Source organism: Numida meleagris, chromosome 3, assembly GCF_002078875.1.
Source record: "Numida meleagris isolate 19003 breed g44 Domestic line chromosome 3, NumMel1.0, whole genome shotgun sequence".
NCBI classification, from domain to species: Eukaryota; Metazoa; Chordata; class Aves; order Galliformes; family Numididae; genus Numida; species Numida meleagris.
In genome coordinates, this window is record NC_034411.1 from 12,576,333 (window position 1) to 12,596,553 (window position 20,221).

Sequence of the window (20,221 nt, forward strand, 5' to 3'; positions counted from 1 at the left end):
CTTATCTTTAGAAAAAATGAAAATAATACTCCTTGGTAGTAGGCTGTTTTGTATTGAGCACTTCTTGTTCTTCACATATGGTGAAAGGTTAATGCTGGCTTCACATTGAATCAAAAGAGATATGGAAAAATAACCCACGCTTTGCTTTATTGCGAGATCACTAGCAGTACCTCATAGTTGATTTGTGTTGTAGTTTTGGTACGGTATATTTATTTCGCATAGCACTTTTCGAAAGTGAAAAATAAGCATAAATCAATCAGCTTGAAACACAAGCTAAGCAAAACCATTTTAAAAACATAAGGAACCGTTGAAGCAGAACTTAAAGTGCAATCAGAAGCTTAGGAAAATTTTCTCCACACACTTTCTCATTCCATGTTTTCAGTAACTCTTTTACACTCTATTCTCATTCCCCCTTGATTTTCCTAGCTCTGTACTGTTTCCCTCATATTTATTTTCCCTTCTAATGACAAGCCACTTTCCTGTTTTCTTGTTTGGAGGAAAAAAAGAAAAGCATTTACATAGAATCATTATGTAAACAAGTAAGAAGCTATCACATATTTCAAAAAGGAAATGGCACTATTAGCAGACTGCAAAACAGAGTTAAGTAGTGCAACACAATGGAAAGCACAGCAACAACAGCACAGCAGCAAGGTCCCAGGCTACAGCAAGCAAGGATCTGCTCAAATGCAGCAGTTGTGGGCATGAAAATAAAGGAGAAAAGCTGCTTACCTTCAGGAGGCCACAAGCATACAAGGAACTCCAGAGAGATTCCTTTGCCTCCACTGCCAACTCTTAAATGAGGTGGATCCTGGCTCCACCCCTTCTGGTCACTCAGGAACATTGCTTGCACCTGTGCTCCCCTGGGTTGGCCCTGCCTTCCCACCAGGTGCTCAATCACTGGTTCAAGCTGTGACTTAGCATTTCCACTGTAAGTACATACATCCTTTCTAGTAAAAGGAGAAGAGGTTTCCAAGCCTGTCTTATAAGGTACAGGGATTCTCTACTGGTTTTTTTTCCAAATAAGCTTGTAGAGAATCACAAACAACTACCACACCTAATAAACAACCTCAGCATGAGGTTCTGTAAAACCTACCTTATCATGGAATCATTAGGGTTGGAAAGGACCTCTAAGATCATCTAGTCCAACTATTCACCTACCAGCAATATTGCCTACTAAACCATGTCCCTAGGTACTACATCTGCATGTTGTACTGGAAATGGAAAAACTGTGTGGAGATGGGAACTTTCATCGCTTTTGATTTCACTCCACACACTCTTTACTGTGTGTACCTTTGAAATGCACAAAACAGAGCAAGCTCTACTCAAGCAAGTAACGCATTTGGAATAAACTGACAAAACCAATGTTCAAATCCTTCACGCATCTACCAGAGATCACAAACTATAGGGTCAGCCACAGACAAAAATGAGAGCATTTAAAAAACAAAACCAAACAAAAAAACCACCACCACCACCTATTTCTTACTGTAACGAAAAAGGCATCGACAAATAAAACCAGCACAGATGAGCTCAGGAACTTTACCCCACATCTCTCTAAGGGTTCCACCTTTGCCTCCTCTTCTGAATCCAGCTAATCCCTCCTCCTTGCTCTTTCCCGTTTCTGAGGTCCCTATTTGCTAACCACCTGTGTCTCCAGAGCAGCTTGGCTAATTTGACTCTGACAGCTATTAGTCGCCAGGCAACACCCAGGACTAGCTTTTACACGTCTCTCTATTTACTCATTTATCTTTTTCTTTAGGAAGATCAGAAAGTCAGCATGCTACAGACATGAACAGAAGGAAACACCTCAAATAAGAGAGCGCATTTCTCACACTTAATTCATATCACATTTATGAATATTCATAAGAGGAACACAGCCAAGAAGGAGAACAGTATTTTGGGATAAGTAACAAATGCAGCTGCTGATTAGCTTTGTAAAGGCACACATGAAAATTGTCACAGCTTTAACTGATTGCAAGAAATGGTGTTCCATGCATCTCAAAAGCCATTCTTAAAGCAATGTCATAAATACCCTGAGATATTTATGTTTGGCAGAACGAACCCTAAAATGACTAACATTGCAAAATGCCTTCCATGGTCACTGTAAAAACATCATGAAGACACAAGTGTTGCACAAGCAGACTTAAAGGATTAAAAAAATACACAAACGTTTCTAAATGCAATTCAGCTGACCTAAGAAGAACAGGAAAGGCTCAGTACTCCGACAACTTTTCCCACAAAGCAGAGCTGTCAAACTTCATGTTAAAGATACCTCATTAATGCTTATGTGAACATGTAACAGCCACGTCAAATCTGCAGGAGAGCAAGAGACCCTAAGCGAGTACAGAAACGGAGAGGCCTGTGGAGCTTTGTTTGCATTTAATATAATTAAGGATCCCTATGAATATTAAGGTTAATGGAAACCCCAGAATGACAGCGTGCTCAGAAAGCCAGCCCTATGGAGAGAATTCTGCTGAATTGCCTTTTGACTTTGATAGCTTGAAAGAAAAAACATCGCTCAAACGCGATTGTTGTTAGTCACTGTAGGTTTCTTAAATCTTTGGAGTGTTTTTTCTTTTTTTTTTTTTTCCTACGTGTGTCACTGCTTCCAAGGTTGTAATCAAGAGCTTAATTCTTTGTTGCTCTACATTCAATGTGTATTCTTACATTTACTTTCATATCTGAATTTGCCGGGTGCTGTACAGCCCAGTAGTAGCTCCAGCAAGCTATGTTGTTTCTCCAGAAGACAACAATATCCAGCAAAATAAGATACCACAAAGAAACTGCAGAATATCCCATCAAAACTAGATGCTCTGAAGACTGGCATTATCAAGATACTCAACACAGGGAAAAAAAAAAAGCATCTTCTGATATATAATTCAGTTACAGACAAGTAGGGGAAGAGATGGCTTACAGAATAAAAGGGAATTCAAACATTATCTGATCTTGACAAAAACAGAACCTAGGTTTAGCCGCTTGTAAGCTTAATAAGAAAATATGACTTTCACCCAGCAATCTGAACAGGATTTCAAAGAATATTTGCATACTCCCTAATCTCTAGCTCTTAAGACTGTATTGGCAGTACTGTATGTGTTGATTTAAAGAGCTGCATGATGCATGACTATTAGCAGCTGTACCTGATTATGTGCCAATTAATACTGGAGCTCCCACAGGGTTAATATGGATGTTTTCCTTCTACTGTTCATTTTTATCTGACTTTTAAAAAAATCAATGAATTACCCTACGCCTGTTCTCTCAGTGTTAATACAGTCATTTATTATGGTTATTAAGCTGCTATAAATCCCAGAGAACTTTGACAGATCTTACCATTTTAGACAGGGGATTTTTAAGAAACATTTAGGAAACCATTTGTAGGAGCTGAGTGTCCCATCTCCAAACTACATGCCCTTGGAAGCAGCAGGCTTACCAATTTTGTCCCATTCATCAATGTGCTAACCAGAATACCTACCTGTCTCTCTGGTTTCTTGTAACAATGTCTGTCCTGGTGAGCACTGATAACCACAGAGGAATATAAATAAACAGATAGGGAACCAAATCCAGAGACCAGAGGGAGGCTTTTAAAGGCGTCAATTTGGTAGGCGTGGAACTGTCCCTCAGCCACACAAGGTGACCGTGATGGAGGTACCCACCAATGAACATGGTTGTGTGTGCTGATGGTACTACATGGGATTTTGACATGGAAGTCTGCAACTATTATTCCTAAATATGCTTCTCAGATGCCAAACAACTCCTCTGGTTCTTTATTACTTCATTTTACAGCCTTTCTAGTTCCTTAAGTTGAGCTTTGTCACCAAAGCTACATCTCTTGGCAGAGCAGGACAACCTGGCAAGCCAAAGGGTTGGACACCCGTGCTCTGTCATGTTGGTGCTCTTGTCTGTGCTTAGAGCAAAAAAAAACCAAACAAAAAAAACCCAACCTTTGGTTGTTATTTTCAAAGGCTATTAAAAGGGCTTACTATCATGAGTTGTCTTAGCTTAAGTCAGTCTGCTGTTTTTGAAAACTCTCCTTCTTGGCCTTAATATATTTTGTATAAGTAGTGTATAAATGTTCTGAGAATTAACGTTCTCCTTCTTGTAGTGACTGCATCATACAAAAAGAAACATCACCTAAAATAACCATCAATTTAAAAGTGTAAACAATTTATAATCAGGCAGCTGGCTTGTGATATGAACTTCTCTATATCAGAAAGCATAGCTTTCTCCATTTCCTCACTAAGTTTGGGTGATTTTAATGGTCTATCTTTGCAATACTCTTTTACCTGGGAGCAATTTGTGGCTCACATAAGCCACCAGACTTTTGCAATATGGCCTTATACTATACACAGTACAATTTAGCATTCATACCAATTACAGCACAGTTCTATGAAATAGGAAAGAAACTTTTGCTGGTCTTTGAGGCCATTTTGCTACAGGGAAGGAATCCGCATTGCTTTAACACATTTATGACATACCACTTATGTAATGACACCTGAGTCTGTTTTACAAAATCATTGAGAAATTAATTTGTGTGCGTGTGTGTGTGTGTTTTGAAATGTTCCCTATCTTGTTTAAGTTCTGAAACCTGGCTCTGCCCCACTGATTGGTTTTAGGCTATCATTTCCTCTTGATCCATCTGGATGAGCCTAGTAAGGCAGGAATGAAGAAAGGGAGATTCTGGCTTCCTTACACACAGTGGAATTGTTTATGTGGGCAACAAAAAATCACCTGAGTCAAATTTTTGGTCCTGCTGTAGTCATCAGAAAGTTTCTCATTGATTTTGGCAGAGCAGCATTTTCTCTTTGGGTCAAGTAAATCCATCCATCACTCACTGTCTTCTGATACCTGTAAAAAGGCAGAGTGCAGGATTTACACATCAGGTTGTAATACACAGTCTGCAGGAGGGTCTCCAGATGAGGCTATTTTGAAACATTTCCATCATTGTTTTAATGTTCTTTGCTGCATGGGTTTGAGATGCTACGTGCATCACTAAACTTCAATAGGAGTAATATACAGAATAGGTTAGTCAAAGAGAGAATGGGAGAAATGAATTTCAGATATAACTTCTTCTAGTTGCTGTTTCCCTGTTTTCATCAGGAACTTGAGACTTTTGGTTGCCATAAAAATGCAGGAAGAAAATGAAAATATCAAACATGTTTGGAAATTTGGTTTTCCCCATTAACATAGAGCTCCCCTGCAACTCTTGAGCTTAATTTATTATCTCCAGAAGATCAGCCATATTGTGTGCAAGTGCACATGCAGAATGTGTTTTCTGTTAATCCCTTGGTTATTAAGCTATGGTCCAGCTATAAAGCTATGGTTCAGGATCCAAGCTGAAAAACCACAAGGGCTGAACTTAATACAGACATAAAATACTTGTTTTCACTTCCGACACACCATTGGCCAGCTGTTTCCAAATATGACATTAGTCAGTGAAGTGTAGAAAATACTCTGACTACACAATTCACAAATGATAACCCCTTGCTCTACAAATGAATGTATTAGCGTTGTTAATAATCACTTGATATTAATGCAAAGCTGTGCTGTCATCTGCAACAGAACAATAGCTGATGGAGTTAAACGTGGCCATTACATTACAAGGATGCCTGAAGCCTTATGCTGACAGTAGGTAAAGTAAGCACCGGATTTGATGCATTTAACAGAGTTAAAAATATATATGTATATATCATAACTTTAATTTAATATATGCATGTTCTTCACTGTGAACAGTCTGGGCTTTAGGGCATCAGACAGTTTATTCAGGATTATTCTTATGGATGATAGCACTTTATGGTCTCCAAAATAGGCTTATTCATTATATTGCTTTCTGCTAACTGGATTTCTGCAAGATGCCCCATCAAGTGTTTTTCTGCGGGGGTGTCCCTGAACCATGAAAACTGTAAACTGATGTGAGAGTGATTTCAGAATCACAAAGCAAATTTGAAAAGAATACACTTTGTTCTGATACAGTCCCTTGATCAAAGAAAACATTTGTTCAGGCATGAATGAATGACTGGAAGCTGAGGGAAAAAAAAGACCCATTCAGAATTGTTAACCTAATTTTCAGCTTGATTTCTAGTACAAAGTGAAAATAAACAGTCATCATCTCATAAATCCATGAACTCAGTTATCTAAGTAAGGCAACATAAGTTTATACTAGCTGAAAATTATGCCAGTTGTATTTATCTGAACCTGTAGCCTACCAGTAATCTGTTCCGCATTACTGAATAAGAATGCCCTGATGTGCTAAGGGCATCCAAATGCTCCAGCTGGATCATCCCCAGCAATTAGCAAACAGAGCCTCGGTCAGAACAGACCAAATACTAATTCAAAAACATAAGGTTCCAATGCCTCCCCCCCCTTTTTTTTTTCCACTGTATTTTTTTCTTTTTACTTCCCTTCTGTTTTAAGGCTCAAAACCTTAGCCAGTAAGGACTTGGGGTCCTTATTCTGTGAGTGCCACTTACTTTCTATGTTTCTTCAGGTAGCCTGTCACGTAAGCTGCTTTCCAGAGCTATACTACCAGTTTATTGTGCAATGTATTGAAAAAATAAGGGAATGGGCCACAACTGCATAGGAAACACTAAATTTATTGAGCATATTTACCACCACAATCTTCCTGCCAGTGGCTTTTTCCTATGCAGTTGTACAGAACTCAAAATTTTTCTTAAATACTGACTTGTTTTATATTTATCCTGTTGGCTAATTTTATTCTAAAATAATCAATAATATATTTTCCTGGCAATCATTTCCCCATCCTTTTTCCAACAGGCCAACAGAAGATCAATGTTGAAAAGTTTGCTTTCTCCATTACAGCTCTGATTATTTTTTTATTCAGAAAACAAACAAACAAACAAACAAAAAAACAGGGATGCAGCAATGTTTGATCTCACTAGCAAGTGAGGTTGTAAAATATTGGACTTTTGAAATTGTGGCTGGAATTTAAAATGGCTCAGGAGCATCCCTCTGGAATAAATTTACATTGGAAAAAGATCCTTGCAGTCAAAGGTTTTGTTCTCTCCAATACAGCTAGTTTCCATTCAGGAAGTGAGCTGAAAAAACGCTGCCTCATGTTAGGTGAATTGGTATTGCATTATTTGGCTTGAGTGACCAAACAAAAGCATTTGTACTATTATAGTACCAACTGGTAAAACACGTCAGCCTGCACAGAGAAACTACATTTCCGACAGGTCACTTCAACAACTTAGTGATGCACTGTCTCTGACAAAATAAACCAGGGTAAAATGTTTCAGAGTTGTTCTTCAAACAGAATTTTCATTTCTAAAACATAGAATTACTTTGTTTCAGGTTAAAGTACTGACTTTTTTTTTTTTTTTTTTTTTAATTTGTCACTTTTTACTGTGGATTTATTTTCAAATATAATCATCTTACACACTAAAAGAAGAACAAGTTTCACATTGTTGTACTTATTTACATTTCATGAAGGATATGAGACAAGAGAGGAAAACACTGTCCTTACCACATTGTCCACACTGCCATACTGGTGTGAGAGAGGCTGTTCAGACGTGCTTGGAGCTGCCTAATCTGCTGATAAAATATCCCGCTAATAAAAATGATATACCCAAAGACACAGTTAAGACCTATGCTCAGGTAATCCAGGAAGATTTTATGGAGCATCTCAGTGCTATAAAAACCCAGAGAAAGCAGAAGAGAGGGAATAGTGATGATTGCTCTCAAGTCTGTCACTCCGAACACCTCAGTAAAAGAAGGTGCTGTTACATGGGATTTCTTAGTTATGAAATACCAGGAAAGCACACCAAAATGGCAGAATCTACTGCTCTGATGGGTCAAAGTGCAACCCAAATTGGTCAGTGATGGCCCTGGAGAGGATGGCGTGACCTGAGGGTGGGCAGTGGCAGCCATTTCCTGTCAGGCTGGCAGTTCCTGTGCTGAGGCCTCCTCACCCCTCCCAAAATGGCGGCTCCCCTCCTTCAGCTGTCCCAGCTCTAACACCTGTCAGCTCTGTCACCTCAGAGGGCAGAAGCAATCCACCCCAGGCAGCGCAGGCAGAGGTGATGGCCACTGTGAAGGCTCTTCCCTGCAGAGAGGCAGCTGGGTGGCTCAGCACTGAGCAGGCTGCAGCTCCACAGCATCACCCCCAGCCTTCATCCTGATCTCGTCTGAGCATTCTCTGTCATTCATTGTTGACCCTGTCCTGAATCGGGGATTTGCAATGCTTGGCCATCGCAAGTGTCAAGTCCTAGGTTATTTTTATTTAAATACCGCCTCAACATTTCATTTCTATTCTTCCTGATGTGCTGGTGGCTATTACTCTTTTATTAGCTTTCCCACTCTGCTTTTGAGCCATCCCCAGCAGCGTGCTAAGCACTCCAAAATGAATTTACCTTCTCCCACTGTAGTATTGCTGTTACTGGCAACAGCCTCATCATTTACTCTACACTAAAACACAGGAAAGGTTCAGCCCTTGGGTAAGCTCTCTGGCTCCTCACTCTAATAACTAGTGCCACTAACACAATAAAATTTTATATCATTTTTATTGGATCCCTCCTAGAGACTTATAGGAGGAGCACTGGCTCGCAAAGCAGATGTGTGAAGCTGCAGACAGAATTGCATCTGTTGCCTTTTGCCACAAATTGTTCCGTGTTGTCCCCTGCTGACAACGAAATTTAACGTACTGTCAGTGCGCATCACATTTGTAATAAAATCACTGTTGAACATAAACGCATTATGCCCTTCTACCTTCTTTTTTTAATAATAAACTGACTTTATTTCCTCTACAACTCCCTCCTTATCCTCCACAATAGATTTTCCTTCTGGCCCTGTCATTCCCTGGAGCTGAGCCAGCTCCGAAAGTTTGATATTGCCTTTCACAGCAGTCCTGAGAGTGAAAAAAACAGTACATGTGAGGTGGGGAAATGTCAGTAAGAATCTGCCACTTCCTACTAAATCAAGAGATATTTGTCACTGTATTTCTTGATTTTTTTTTTTTTTTAAAGCCAGTAAGTATTGCTTACTGGCAAAGAGAAATAAGTTGTGGTCCAGATCCAGATAGAGAATTAAAGAGAAAAGTCATGTTTCCCAGTTGCAGAAAGTCACCAGTAGACTTTAATTTCCAAGCTGGGGCAATGCCCTGCTTTTGCTGCAGTGTTGTATGCTCTGCATATGGCCTGAGTCACTGCAGCCACTCTAGTCTTTAGGGTGCTGCATAAACCAGCTGCTACTTGCTGATTAACACAGAAAACAAAGGAGTCCTCGACCACACTGTCAGGCAAAGACACGCTTATTTTGCTCATTTTACAAGCTGAGGGAACCTGAATGCCTGCAACATGTGGACGCTAGGACTGGAGGACTGTGGTGTCAGCAGGAGGTGTTTTGGTGCTGTGCTGGGAAAGGCATTTGGCACCCTCCAACTACATCCAGCTTCAAGATGGCTTGGGGCTGTGGCTGTACATTGCTCAAAACAAAACTGTCACCTTCTGCCATCCTCATGGCGAGGTACTGATGAACCACTGAAACGTGTGGGTATGGTGCCAAGCTGGGAACGCAGCCGACACACACAGCAACGAGGGGAAACCAATGGGATTATGGGTGAAAATCACATCTGCAATAAAAGTGACAGAAGTGGTCACAAGCATTTTAAGGGGCTCTATCTTATTTGCATTTTCTTATGCTGCTCAGAAAACTTAATGAAATTTAGCTTCTGACATTAAGATAAACCAGCTCTGGGATGGTGCTGTCAGCTGTGCTAATTAAAAGTCAGCCACTGAGTGCTTAAAGCTCATCTATGCTTGAAAATACAGTTCGAGGTAGTGCATAAATTCAAAATGTAGTTGTTATTCCAACTAAATCTTTAAATCAACGTATTTATTTGGGGATAATAATGCTTTTAAGCTTGAATCAAATGGAAACAGGATGGTTGCTTCTTTCCTTTCATGGCATAGGAAACAATTGAGGGGTGCCCATTGCAGAGCATCCCCTTGCACAGACAAACCTTCACATGGCTGCAGGATAGCAGCGCTCCATTCTGTATACTTCCCTTTGCACACTGCTTTGCCAGCTGAACTGGAGCTGTAAGCAACATCTGATACATTTCTTCAAACAAAGTGCTAAGCTAAATTGATACAGATGACAGTGATTAAATTTTTAAGGACCTGCAAGGCTGCTGTTAGAGTATAAGGCCTAAATACAAAATCTTAAAGCTGTAATAAAATACTTCTAAGAAATATAAAGTACTTTTTAAATATTTCATGAGCAAGCAAGTTAAGAATAGAGCTAGAAGTCTGAACATGTGGGATCGTCTTTATGTGCATAGTAGGAATACAGTTATCAACTAGTTTAAGAAACAGCTAGAAAATTAGCACTAGGAAATATAACAAATTCTTATTACCATCAAATGTGTATTTGAAATTAAATTCCAAGAACTCACACGATATCTAAGTCTTTTGGAAACATCAGAATACCTGAAAAGCACAAAACAAAGCTCCTTGTCTTCCTGCCTTTCACATGATGCTCTCCCAGCTGCAGGTTTCAGGCAATGCTTTCCTGATGCTTGTTAGAACAGAAATAACAGCTACAAACCATCAGTATTGGGGAAATATGTCTAAGACAAGGGCTAGAAAAGACATGTGCCAGAGCAACATAATATGAAAAACTTGACTCTCATCATCTAATTTGGATGATAGGCACGAGGCAGAAAGATGCAGTTTGAAAGAGAAGGCTGTTCCCACTCAAAAGAATGAGTGGGGGAAAAATAACTGGCATTTCAGGTGCTCTTCTCCAGTTTGCTTTGTTGGGGTCTCATGAAGTGTAGCTTTGGGTTGGCTCTTTGGTTTCTGGCTTCTCCAGCTAGATAAACCAGTGAGATTAGGAGTTTTATTCAGAATCTTAAATGAAGAATCATTTACCTGTGTGAAGGAAGGGAGCATGGCACTTCTCTCAATCATTATAAGCACAGAGTTTGGAGAACATTGAGGGAAAATGGCAAATGGAGAGTCGCATCTAATAAAAAATACTCTTCATGTAAAAATAAACAATTTCAGAAGCCTTGCTAGGGTATCTGATTGTGCCTGTGTAATATGGAAAAAAAAAAACACAAAAACCAAACAGCATTTTCGGTCTTATACACGGTAGAGAAAAATAGGATTGCAGTGTAGATGGGAATGGACTACTCTCTACAAAACTGCAATTGTATTTCCTAATTGTCTGCCTTCTAATTCTGGAGGGAGTCCTCCAACATTTCTTGTTTGAGAAATGGGTTGTTAGTCTGCAGTGGTTTCCTACAAAGCAGTCAGCTGATGGTACAAACACTGCCACCTTCCTCCTACACAAATGGAAACGTCTGCTCTGGAAGGGATGCTGGTAGCACAGGACTACCCTCCATTACTTATAGGGGAATATAAAGGGAAATATACAATATTAGTAACTAAATGCAGCTACAAAATGTTCTGTAAATTGTTTAGTGGGAGGAGGAATGCTACATACTATTACACAAAGGCAAACAGCCAACAGGACTCCTACAGACCTAAGTATTTATAGGAAAACATATATACACAGGATAGGACCACACGATTGCTTTCCAGCCTGCCCTGAAGGAAAATACAGCATGAAATTAGTAGTGGTCATCCAGCTGGGATGAGGTGTTCCTCCTGCTGGTATCCAACTGCTTGCTTGAAATTGAACCACTTGGTAGTGGCAACGGGCCACTGCTGGAAACCACAGACAAGTCAAAGCAAATAAACAATCTCAAAATTAGATTTAAAGCAAAGGGGGAAAAAATCAAACGTCATTTGAAAGCCTACTAAAATTGGCTGATATCTACAAGAGTGCTTGGTAGTTCAGCAATTCTCAGCTGAACTTCAGAAACTGAGAGAAACAGAGAAACAGTCTTAGATGAAGCAATAAATAGTGGACACTTTCAACACATAATTTGCATTTGAATTAACTAGTCTGGCTAAATTAATTCATCCATTATGAAAGGGGAATCTTACTGTCTATATTTTCAGGCTCCTTACTGTGCTAAGTTAAATGGGCATTGAGGCAGAGACCACTGCTTTTGCAGAAGTTGCCAGTAAATTAGTTACCTCCTAGCTATTATCTAGTTTTACTCTTGTGTTTTGGAAGCTTAACACTGATGATAAGAATTGTTCCAGGGCCTTGTCTCCTCTCTACTGTTCGCACTAGTGATGATGTACAGCTACAATTTTTCTTTTATATGTTATGGAGGAATGGGAGAATTCAGCCAAACGTTTTGTCTGAAACGCTGTTTCCAGGACTCCATCCCCAAAAGGATTAAATCATATAAGATAAGTTTATTTTGTATTAAATATCAATTTAAAAGACTAGGAAGGTTGAGAGGTGATTTCTTTGCTATATTATTTGAATTGCTCCCTTGAGACAATTTCAAGCAATCTTAAAATAGATGGTTGACACAGCTTATGATAATAGGTTATTAATTACATAGCCTATAGCATCAAGAGCTGTCTGGAGGAAGACAAACTTTCTTGGAGAGTTACAAAGTAGTGTGTACATTCTGTTGCTCTTAAAGCACAAACATTTTATTTTCAACTGTAAACAAGTTATATTTCCATGAATTGTACCACTATGTTTTTCTCTTTCTTGAAATGTGTGCAAATTTTCAGTCACATTTAACAGATATCTTACAGCTTAAGTCTGAAGATTTTAGCCAGGTAATTTGTTTGTTTTGCAACATTGGTGCATACATTTATTATTCAGAGGGTAAATTATGTAGGGAATGTAACTAAGACACCCTGCCAGGTCACCTCTATGCTTAAGTACCAATCCCTTGTGCTCCATGTAGCCCTTTGACACAATCAGGGTTGGAAAAGCATATCTAAATTTACTGGAGTAGATCAGGAACAAAGATTCAAAGGGAGGAAGATCCCTCTTTGGCTGAGCTCAGAGAGGAATAGGGAGCACCCCACTGCATTTCTCCAGGCCATCCACAAATGGTAATTTCTCCTACATGAGATGCAAACTCACCTCACCCAACAAGGCTACAGCACTTCCCTCCCTCCAGACTACCCCATAAATGCTTCCATCACTGTCACCTCACAGCAGCTGAAAAATGCCATAAACAATTGAAGAAAGGGAAATGAAATACCTCTAGCTCCCTTTTGCAAACAAACGTTGGCAGAGGAGGAAACCAATTTCACAATTCTAGTCATATTAGGTGTCACATCCCTCTGCCCATGCTGCTTAAGGAAAGACACACTACACCAAATGCGGTGATGGGAGCAGACTTCCTAATGGACAAGCCACACTGCAGACTGAGGGATGGGATTGGAGCAGCATGTCAATGGGAGCATGGCTCCCCAGCAAACCTATTTAGCTGACTGACACTCTACAGTGGTGTCTGGAGAAAACTCGTTCTGGTAGGGGAACGAGAATAAGCGAGTGATGGAACGCTGTTTGGCAGCACTGTCATTTGCTAGCAAAGCTTTCAACATTTTCTCAGGAGTCACACAGAGGCTTATACCAGGTATCTTAATTCCTAAGTTGAGTTAGGACAGGATGAATTTTGGTGGAAGAGCAACATTATCCCAGAACAGTTAAGTTAGAACAAAAGTCATGCATGTAGCCGATGCTTTGCTGAGCTTTCAGCCCCACTCTCTGGTCTACTGGTGCCACAGTCTTTGCAGTGGGGCAGTGGGTGTGGTGTGGAGAGCTCTGGCACCAGGAGCAAACAGAAACAGTGATGCTTTCTTTAGATTGCCACAACAAAACAAGCCACATGAATCAATGCCTACAAAAGCCGCACAAATAACTTCCACTGCCCTTCTTCCCTGTCCACTGATTTCTCCCAGGCAGAAAGCAAACCTTGCTGCAGCAGAAAACCACACTTCTACAGAAAATCCAAAAGGGATTGTCTCCTCCCGTGTTCTTATGACACTGAGAAGATGGCACTAGGCTTTGTGACAGTCTGCCCCTGCTGCTCAGTCACTTCAATACCAATCAGGATATTAAATATACTTCATTTATCATTAAACTTCAGAACCAAGGTGTGTTATTGTATCCAACAAAGTTCCTTCCCTTGATTTTAGTTCCAGAGGGGATTAAAATACTTCCATCTCAAGAGTGAACTTTAACATTGTAACAGGGTTGGGCTTAAAATATTGATTTTCTTATTAGTGGAAGGTTACAGCACAAAGCATTCACATCACACAGAGTAAAGGTGGACTGACACTGCTTATAACAGCTAATGCCCTGGAGCTTTACAGAAGAACTTTTGAAAGTGTTCAGTAGATGAGGAGCATAGAAATTACCTGGCCAGAAATAATTAATCTACCAGAAATGACTGGGAAATGACTGACTCTTGCAACAGCCATCATTAAACCAATCGTGAACTCTGACTGCACTTATATAGAAAACAGCTGGAGTGGATTGCTGCTAAAGGGCATGATGCCTTTCCAACCAGAGGCCTTTGGTGATGAAAAGGCAGTTTACACACCACAGCTAAAAGTCTACAGTTTAATTTTTTTTTTTTTCTGTGAGATGATACAAATCAGAAAGTGCTTTCAGGAAGCATTCAGAAGTACTGGGCAATTCAGCAACAAAGATAAGGAAGAATAAAACTATCTCACAAATCCTGAGGACAGGCATTCTTCAAGATTCATGAAACCATTTGTATTTTCAAAGATTCAATAGATAATATATATTAAATATTATTTGTGCATTCCTTTAGCCTTCAAATTGAGGGGAAGATGCTGCATTTCATAAGCTAGTGTGGATAAAGTAGGTTGCTTCCATATCAGAAACATTTCACTTTGAACAGAAAATTCAGTATCTCTGAAAAGGTCATTTATATGGGATGAGTGACAGGTGCCATAAACTTACTCGATGTCACTTGCATGTCAGTTCAGCTCAACTGAACACAAAGCAAATCAATTCAGCCCAGTCAAGTATAATTACCTGCTGGAGCAGGATACATCGTTTTGCATTAATTATTATTAACAATGCCACAGGAGCACTAAGTTCAATGGCACATTTGAGGTCGTACAGAGCTCTTCCTTTCCAAGTGCTTCCTTCTCCGGGAGTTTACAACATAATAATTACAACAATAATAATAATTTTATTATTTGTACTATGATAGTAATTATGTTCCAGTTATGAATGCAAGTTACTAGGTATGGTGCTAGATAACCGGGAGCAAATTTGAGTTGGAGGGGAAAACAAAAGTCTCAAGAGGATGTGTTTTCAAGAGCTGGAACTTCGCACATGCTCACAGGACTTGAATCTGGGGACAGTTGCTCCTGTTTCTTTTCATTGCTTTGAAAATAGCAAATCTCCGGAGCTAGGCCAATGATTTCAAAGGTAAATTTTGCCAGTTCACTTTAGAACCTGGGCAAGTTTAATCCTTTCATGACAAACCTCTGATATTTTTTTTTCTCTCTAAGTGTCAGAGGCTTTTATGGGGGGAACAGGTGCATGAGTCTCTTTCAAATTGAATCTAGCTGGGGAGCATAACTCACCTACCCTTGGAAAAACACTGAACATGGCGGGTTTTTTTAGTAGAAAATTAGATATAATTACCAACAAACTGATGTGTTATGCTAGGTGCTAATGTTTTTTTAGATCAAGCATTTTCCTCTCCCCCCACTTTTTGGAATCACATAGCTTGTGGAAAACTGTTAGATATATATACATATCTAACATAATATATATATATAACAGTTATCTAAAATATCTAATATATATATATTAGATATTTTAACTCAGATGTTTTTTAATCTGCTTGATAAAATGTGAATGACCAATGCTTGGTCAATTGCACTTCAACACAGGTACATGTACAATGGTTACGGAACACAGAGAAAAGAAAAAGGCTAACGGTTGTAAAAGGATTGACAGCAACCAGCCAAAACCTATAGAGAGGTTAGCACTTAGCACATATACAATAGCCAAAAACCAAGTCAGGAAGGTTGGAAGTAATTGATCGTTACAGTAATATGTAGAGCATTCCTGTGCAGTTAAAGTGCCTGCCAGCCTGCAGCACTGTTGTGTGGTTGCATAGCAGTAGTGTTGTCACTTGCATTTTTGAACATAATTGGAGAAGTGTTTTGGCTTTATAAAATTAAAAATAAATTGTGCTTTAATAAAAATAAAATCAATTAAAGATAAGTCACAAGACTAGAAGCTTTAGGCACCACAGCTGGCAAACTAAGAAGGCTGATCTCATTGAACTTATTGCTAAACCACCCAACAGACAGATTTGTCAGTATGCATTGGACTACGATTTCCCTAACACCCTTCCATTAGAAACCAGGATTCTCAGAAGTTCTCTAGCATAACTTTCTGTGTTATTCAGCATAAGAAGTGCTTAAAGAACAAAGAATTGATTCTATATAATGCAGAACACAATTTGTCTTGTTTTGTAAGACTCCTGCCAAAGTCCTGGCTCTCAAGGTAGCATAGTCAAAATCAATTCACACCTCCATTCATCATGCCTCGGGGATGAATGGGTGCAGTCTGTGTCACATCCGCAAGAGCTACTTCTATTATACTCCAATCTCCCCCAAACAAGTATAATTCAATTGATTTTCTCTATACCTCTGAGAAGGTTATATGGAACAAAGCTCGGCAAAATGGAGGAGAATAGCAGCCTCCTCACAGGGTTTGGAAAATGCTAGGTTGGGGAGAAGCTGGAGTTCTAATGGATGCTCTTAGGCATGTGTGCCTGGAGGCTGGAGGCTGCAGAGATCTGTCTTCCTAAATTTCTGGTAACAGTATTGGCAAAGGAAAATGCTTTTAGTTTTGCAGTTTCTGACCATTCATGAACATAGTGCTTTCACAAACTTATTTTTTATCATTTAGTTAAGACAATGCCTAGTGGCCACAGATTACAATAGAGGAGATTTTATAGGAGTATCCTTGACATCAGACTGACGAAATCCAGGACTCGTATTCCAGTTTCCTTACTTTCATTCCTGGCCTCAGGACAGAATGAAAAGAAAACCAAAATGAAAAGCAAACAAATAATAAAAAAAAAAATAAAAAACCCAACCCAAACCAAACAAGCTTGACACGCCAAAAAAAAAAAAAAAAAAGCTCTTGTTTCATACTTTCCATATGAAACTGGACTTCTTCAGGAACCAGTTCCTTATCTTGCTCTGTTAGACACTCTTCAACTGCAGGCTTAGGATCCTTCTACTTTTTTTTTGTTTATTTGAAACAGTGAACAATTTCTTTTTTTAATATATCTTTCCCATCAGAACTAATGGATGCACCAGCAAATTTCAAGCTATGGGAAGACATCACTTTCAGCTATTTTTGTTTTTCCACCTAGAGAATCTAAATGAAAAATACCACTTTCAAGTCCGTGCTTTGAAATGAAACATTTTAAATTTAATACTACTATTCTTTGGGGAAAAACAAAGAAAGAATCAAAACAAACACATCTTGCTCTACTAAATCATTTTGTTTCGCTGCTTAAATCTCAGCATTTTACTGTGTATGGGACAAAACACCATTACTCTTCTTATTTTTAAGTAGAGCGCCTGTCACCAGAGTATGAATATATCCACATAGATCTAATTGATGGTATGTATCTGTACTGCTTGTTCCCAAATATTCTGCTTTTTCAGTCACAGTGTAAGAACAGAAAAGAAAGAGTCATTTCCTTTTTCAGTATTTTACATAAGCTGTAGTAAAATTTCTAAAGCTTTTTGGATAAATAAAGCATTTCATACACCTAGTAAGCAATGGAAGGTCAACAATACAGTTGACCCATGAATGCTGAGACTGAATAATTTGACCATCAAAAAAAATAAAAAAATAAAAAAAAAATCCCAAAAAACCCACAGACTTCCAGAACTGTTTTCACAGTAGTTCCTGTTAGCTACTTGGTGCCATGAACAAGCTTTGTGACCAGTGCAGGAAGCCATACCATTCCTCAAGACAGTGTAAATCATTCGTATCTCTCTTGTGTTCTCTTTGTGAAAACAGCACCTTTCACGCTCCCAAATTAAATTAGAGCTGCTGCTCTCCTGGTCTGACATCAAAGACATCACAGGTGCTCCAGGTGGGGTTGGCCCTCTCTTGCTGAGGAAGTGGTCCTAGCAAAATGCACACATATCCAAACACTGGAGAGGAGGAGAGGCATTATCAAAGGGATCTCTGCCTGCTGATTTCCCAAAACCACTTGCACCCTTCACACAAATAACATACAGGGAGACAAGGGCTGAGTTCACAATTACCTATTTTACATTAAGTCATAATTAGCTGCAGTGTATATACTTCACTTTAAAATAGCTATGAATAGACACAGGAAATGCCAGGGACTGCCATCTGCTCTCTATGCCATAATTAACTGCCTGATTACAAAATACATATATATTTATCTCATTAGCTTTAATAGCACTGCATTTGCTGACACCACACCAAAAATAAGGTGAACAAGCAAGCTCTACTGCTTTGCAGGAGAGGCTGGAGCTGTGAACAGCTCTCATGGGAATGTGCTCCAGGGTTCAGCAGCACAACCACCATCAGGTCGTGATAAGGGCACCCCAAACAGGGCAGTGCTGCTTAAAACAGTTCAGGACAACTGATTATTTGAGCCCATAGAATTCTACTGTCAACAGAATCACTTTTCATAGAGACTGGAATATTTATTTTATTTAAAAAAATATCTCTGAATAGACCTATTTCTTCCCAGTTCTCTCTGGAGCACAACCAGCGTTGCATTTGCTATTTATTTAAGGCTAAGTAGCATTAATGTTTTGCCACAGGACAGATTTTGTCATGAATTCCACGCTTTGATTGCAACTCATTCACCTCCTGCAAAACAAACACATTTAGGAACAGATTTTAAAAGTATTTCAGATGCCAAAGGGTATGTTTGATAGCGATTTCCAGGGAAGGCAGGAATCCAAATGCATCAAAATCCAGTTGTTCAGCCTCATCCCAGTGAACCACTCACTGAGTTTCCAAGGGCTAGCAGAGCCGAACTTCTGTTTTAGCTTAGGTTACTCTGTAATTATGGTAAGCATGGGACATGACTATGCATGGAAAGTCTCGGCTGAAGGAGTTAGAGAAGATGGCCCATGTCCCTATCAGATTTCACAGGATCAGATCCAATCTGTCAGATTTTCTCCTCTGTACTTACAGCACCTATTGTTTACACATGGATTCCATGGATTCCATGAAGTTCATCCATGAAGTCTGAGAAGTTTACACACAGCCTCTAAAGATGCACTGCTGGAGCTCTGGGTCTCCCTACGCTCATCTCGAACCAGACCTTTGGCAGCAGGAGTGTATTCCCACAAGGAAGTACCCACACCTTGTAGGAGCAAAGGGACCAATCACTGACTGATTGAGTATCCCATCATGCCCATGGGCTCTGATGCAGACCCTGGGCAGTATTCCCCACACAGCTCGTGGTCCTGCACTGGGAGGTGTGACTCAGTATATGGGGAGATGTGCAGAAAAATCACCTTCCCTGGCTCCCTCTCACTTCCAACCCCTCCCTGAAACACAGCGTGAACATATAGTGGAGGCATAAGGGGGATGCCCAAACCCTTAATGGTCTCACAGCAGTGAACTATTTTACACATCTCAACAGTCAGCACCTAGCACCCACTCCCACATCAGTTATCTGGGAGAACAGTCTGTCATCCCAGGTCATGATTTTGCCAAATCCATCATGCCCAGTAAATGAAGTAAATGAATTGCGACAGACACATTCTCACTTGATACTTCCAGCAGTGCCACATGGCAGTGGTGACACTGACATGACTATCACCCAGCAGAGCAGCTACATTAACTCAGTGACACATGCGCCTGTCTCCATTCTCCAGCTTGTCCCCTCTCCCCCAAGGACCACTAGCTGTAGGCACCATTTCTTCTAAAACTACAGGGTAAAGATTCCTGAGGAATCCCTTCATAACGATTCCATGATTTTATTTCAGCAGATGGGCTGAAATCCCTTGACTCCCAAAGAACCTGCATAGCAGCATCCTTGTGTGCTGCTGGACATGCAAAAATCCTCAGTTTCCTTGCTCTTCAGGGGAGCCAAAGGCTCCTTCCAAGTCTGATGAACTATTGCTGCTCAGGTATTGAATTTATGTGCTGTACAAAGCTGCATATTGCAAATGCCATGCAGGGGGAGATGGAGATCACAGTTTTTTGGGGGGAGGGAGGAGGAAGAGATGGGGAAGGTAATTTTTCAAATGGGATCAATAAAATGATATGTCCCTCTTTACAGCCTGTTTCTTGAGTGCCACTCACAGCC

The 20,221-nt window shown here is 39.9% G+C and overlaps 1 protein-coding gene across 25 annotated transcripts in view; it reads right to left on the bottom strand.

Annotated features, from left to right (window-relative positions):
* The window catches only part of SPTLC3 (serine palmitoyltransferase long chain base subunit 3), a 295,028-nt gene that overhangs the window by 154,323 nt on the left and 120,484 nt on the right, over positions 1 to 20,221 (bottom strand). For 22 of the 25 annotated variants that reach the window (XM_021392178.1, XM_021392175.1, XM_021392167.1 and 19 more), the window contains one exon: positions 4,723 to 4,839. The gene's annotated coding sequence lies outside the window, so the exon portion shown is untranslated. Of the gene's footprint in view, positions 1 to 729; positions 813 to 1,540; positions 1,632 to 4,722; positions 4,840 to 7,474; positions 7,933 to 20,221 lie in introns of those variants that run through there. The other 3 variants (XM_021392189.1, XM_021392192.1, XM_021392191.1) reach the window with 3 other exon arrangements.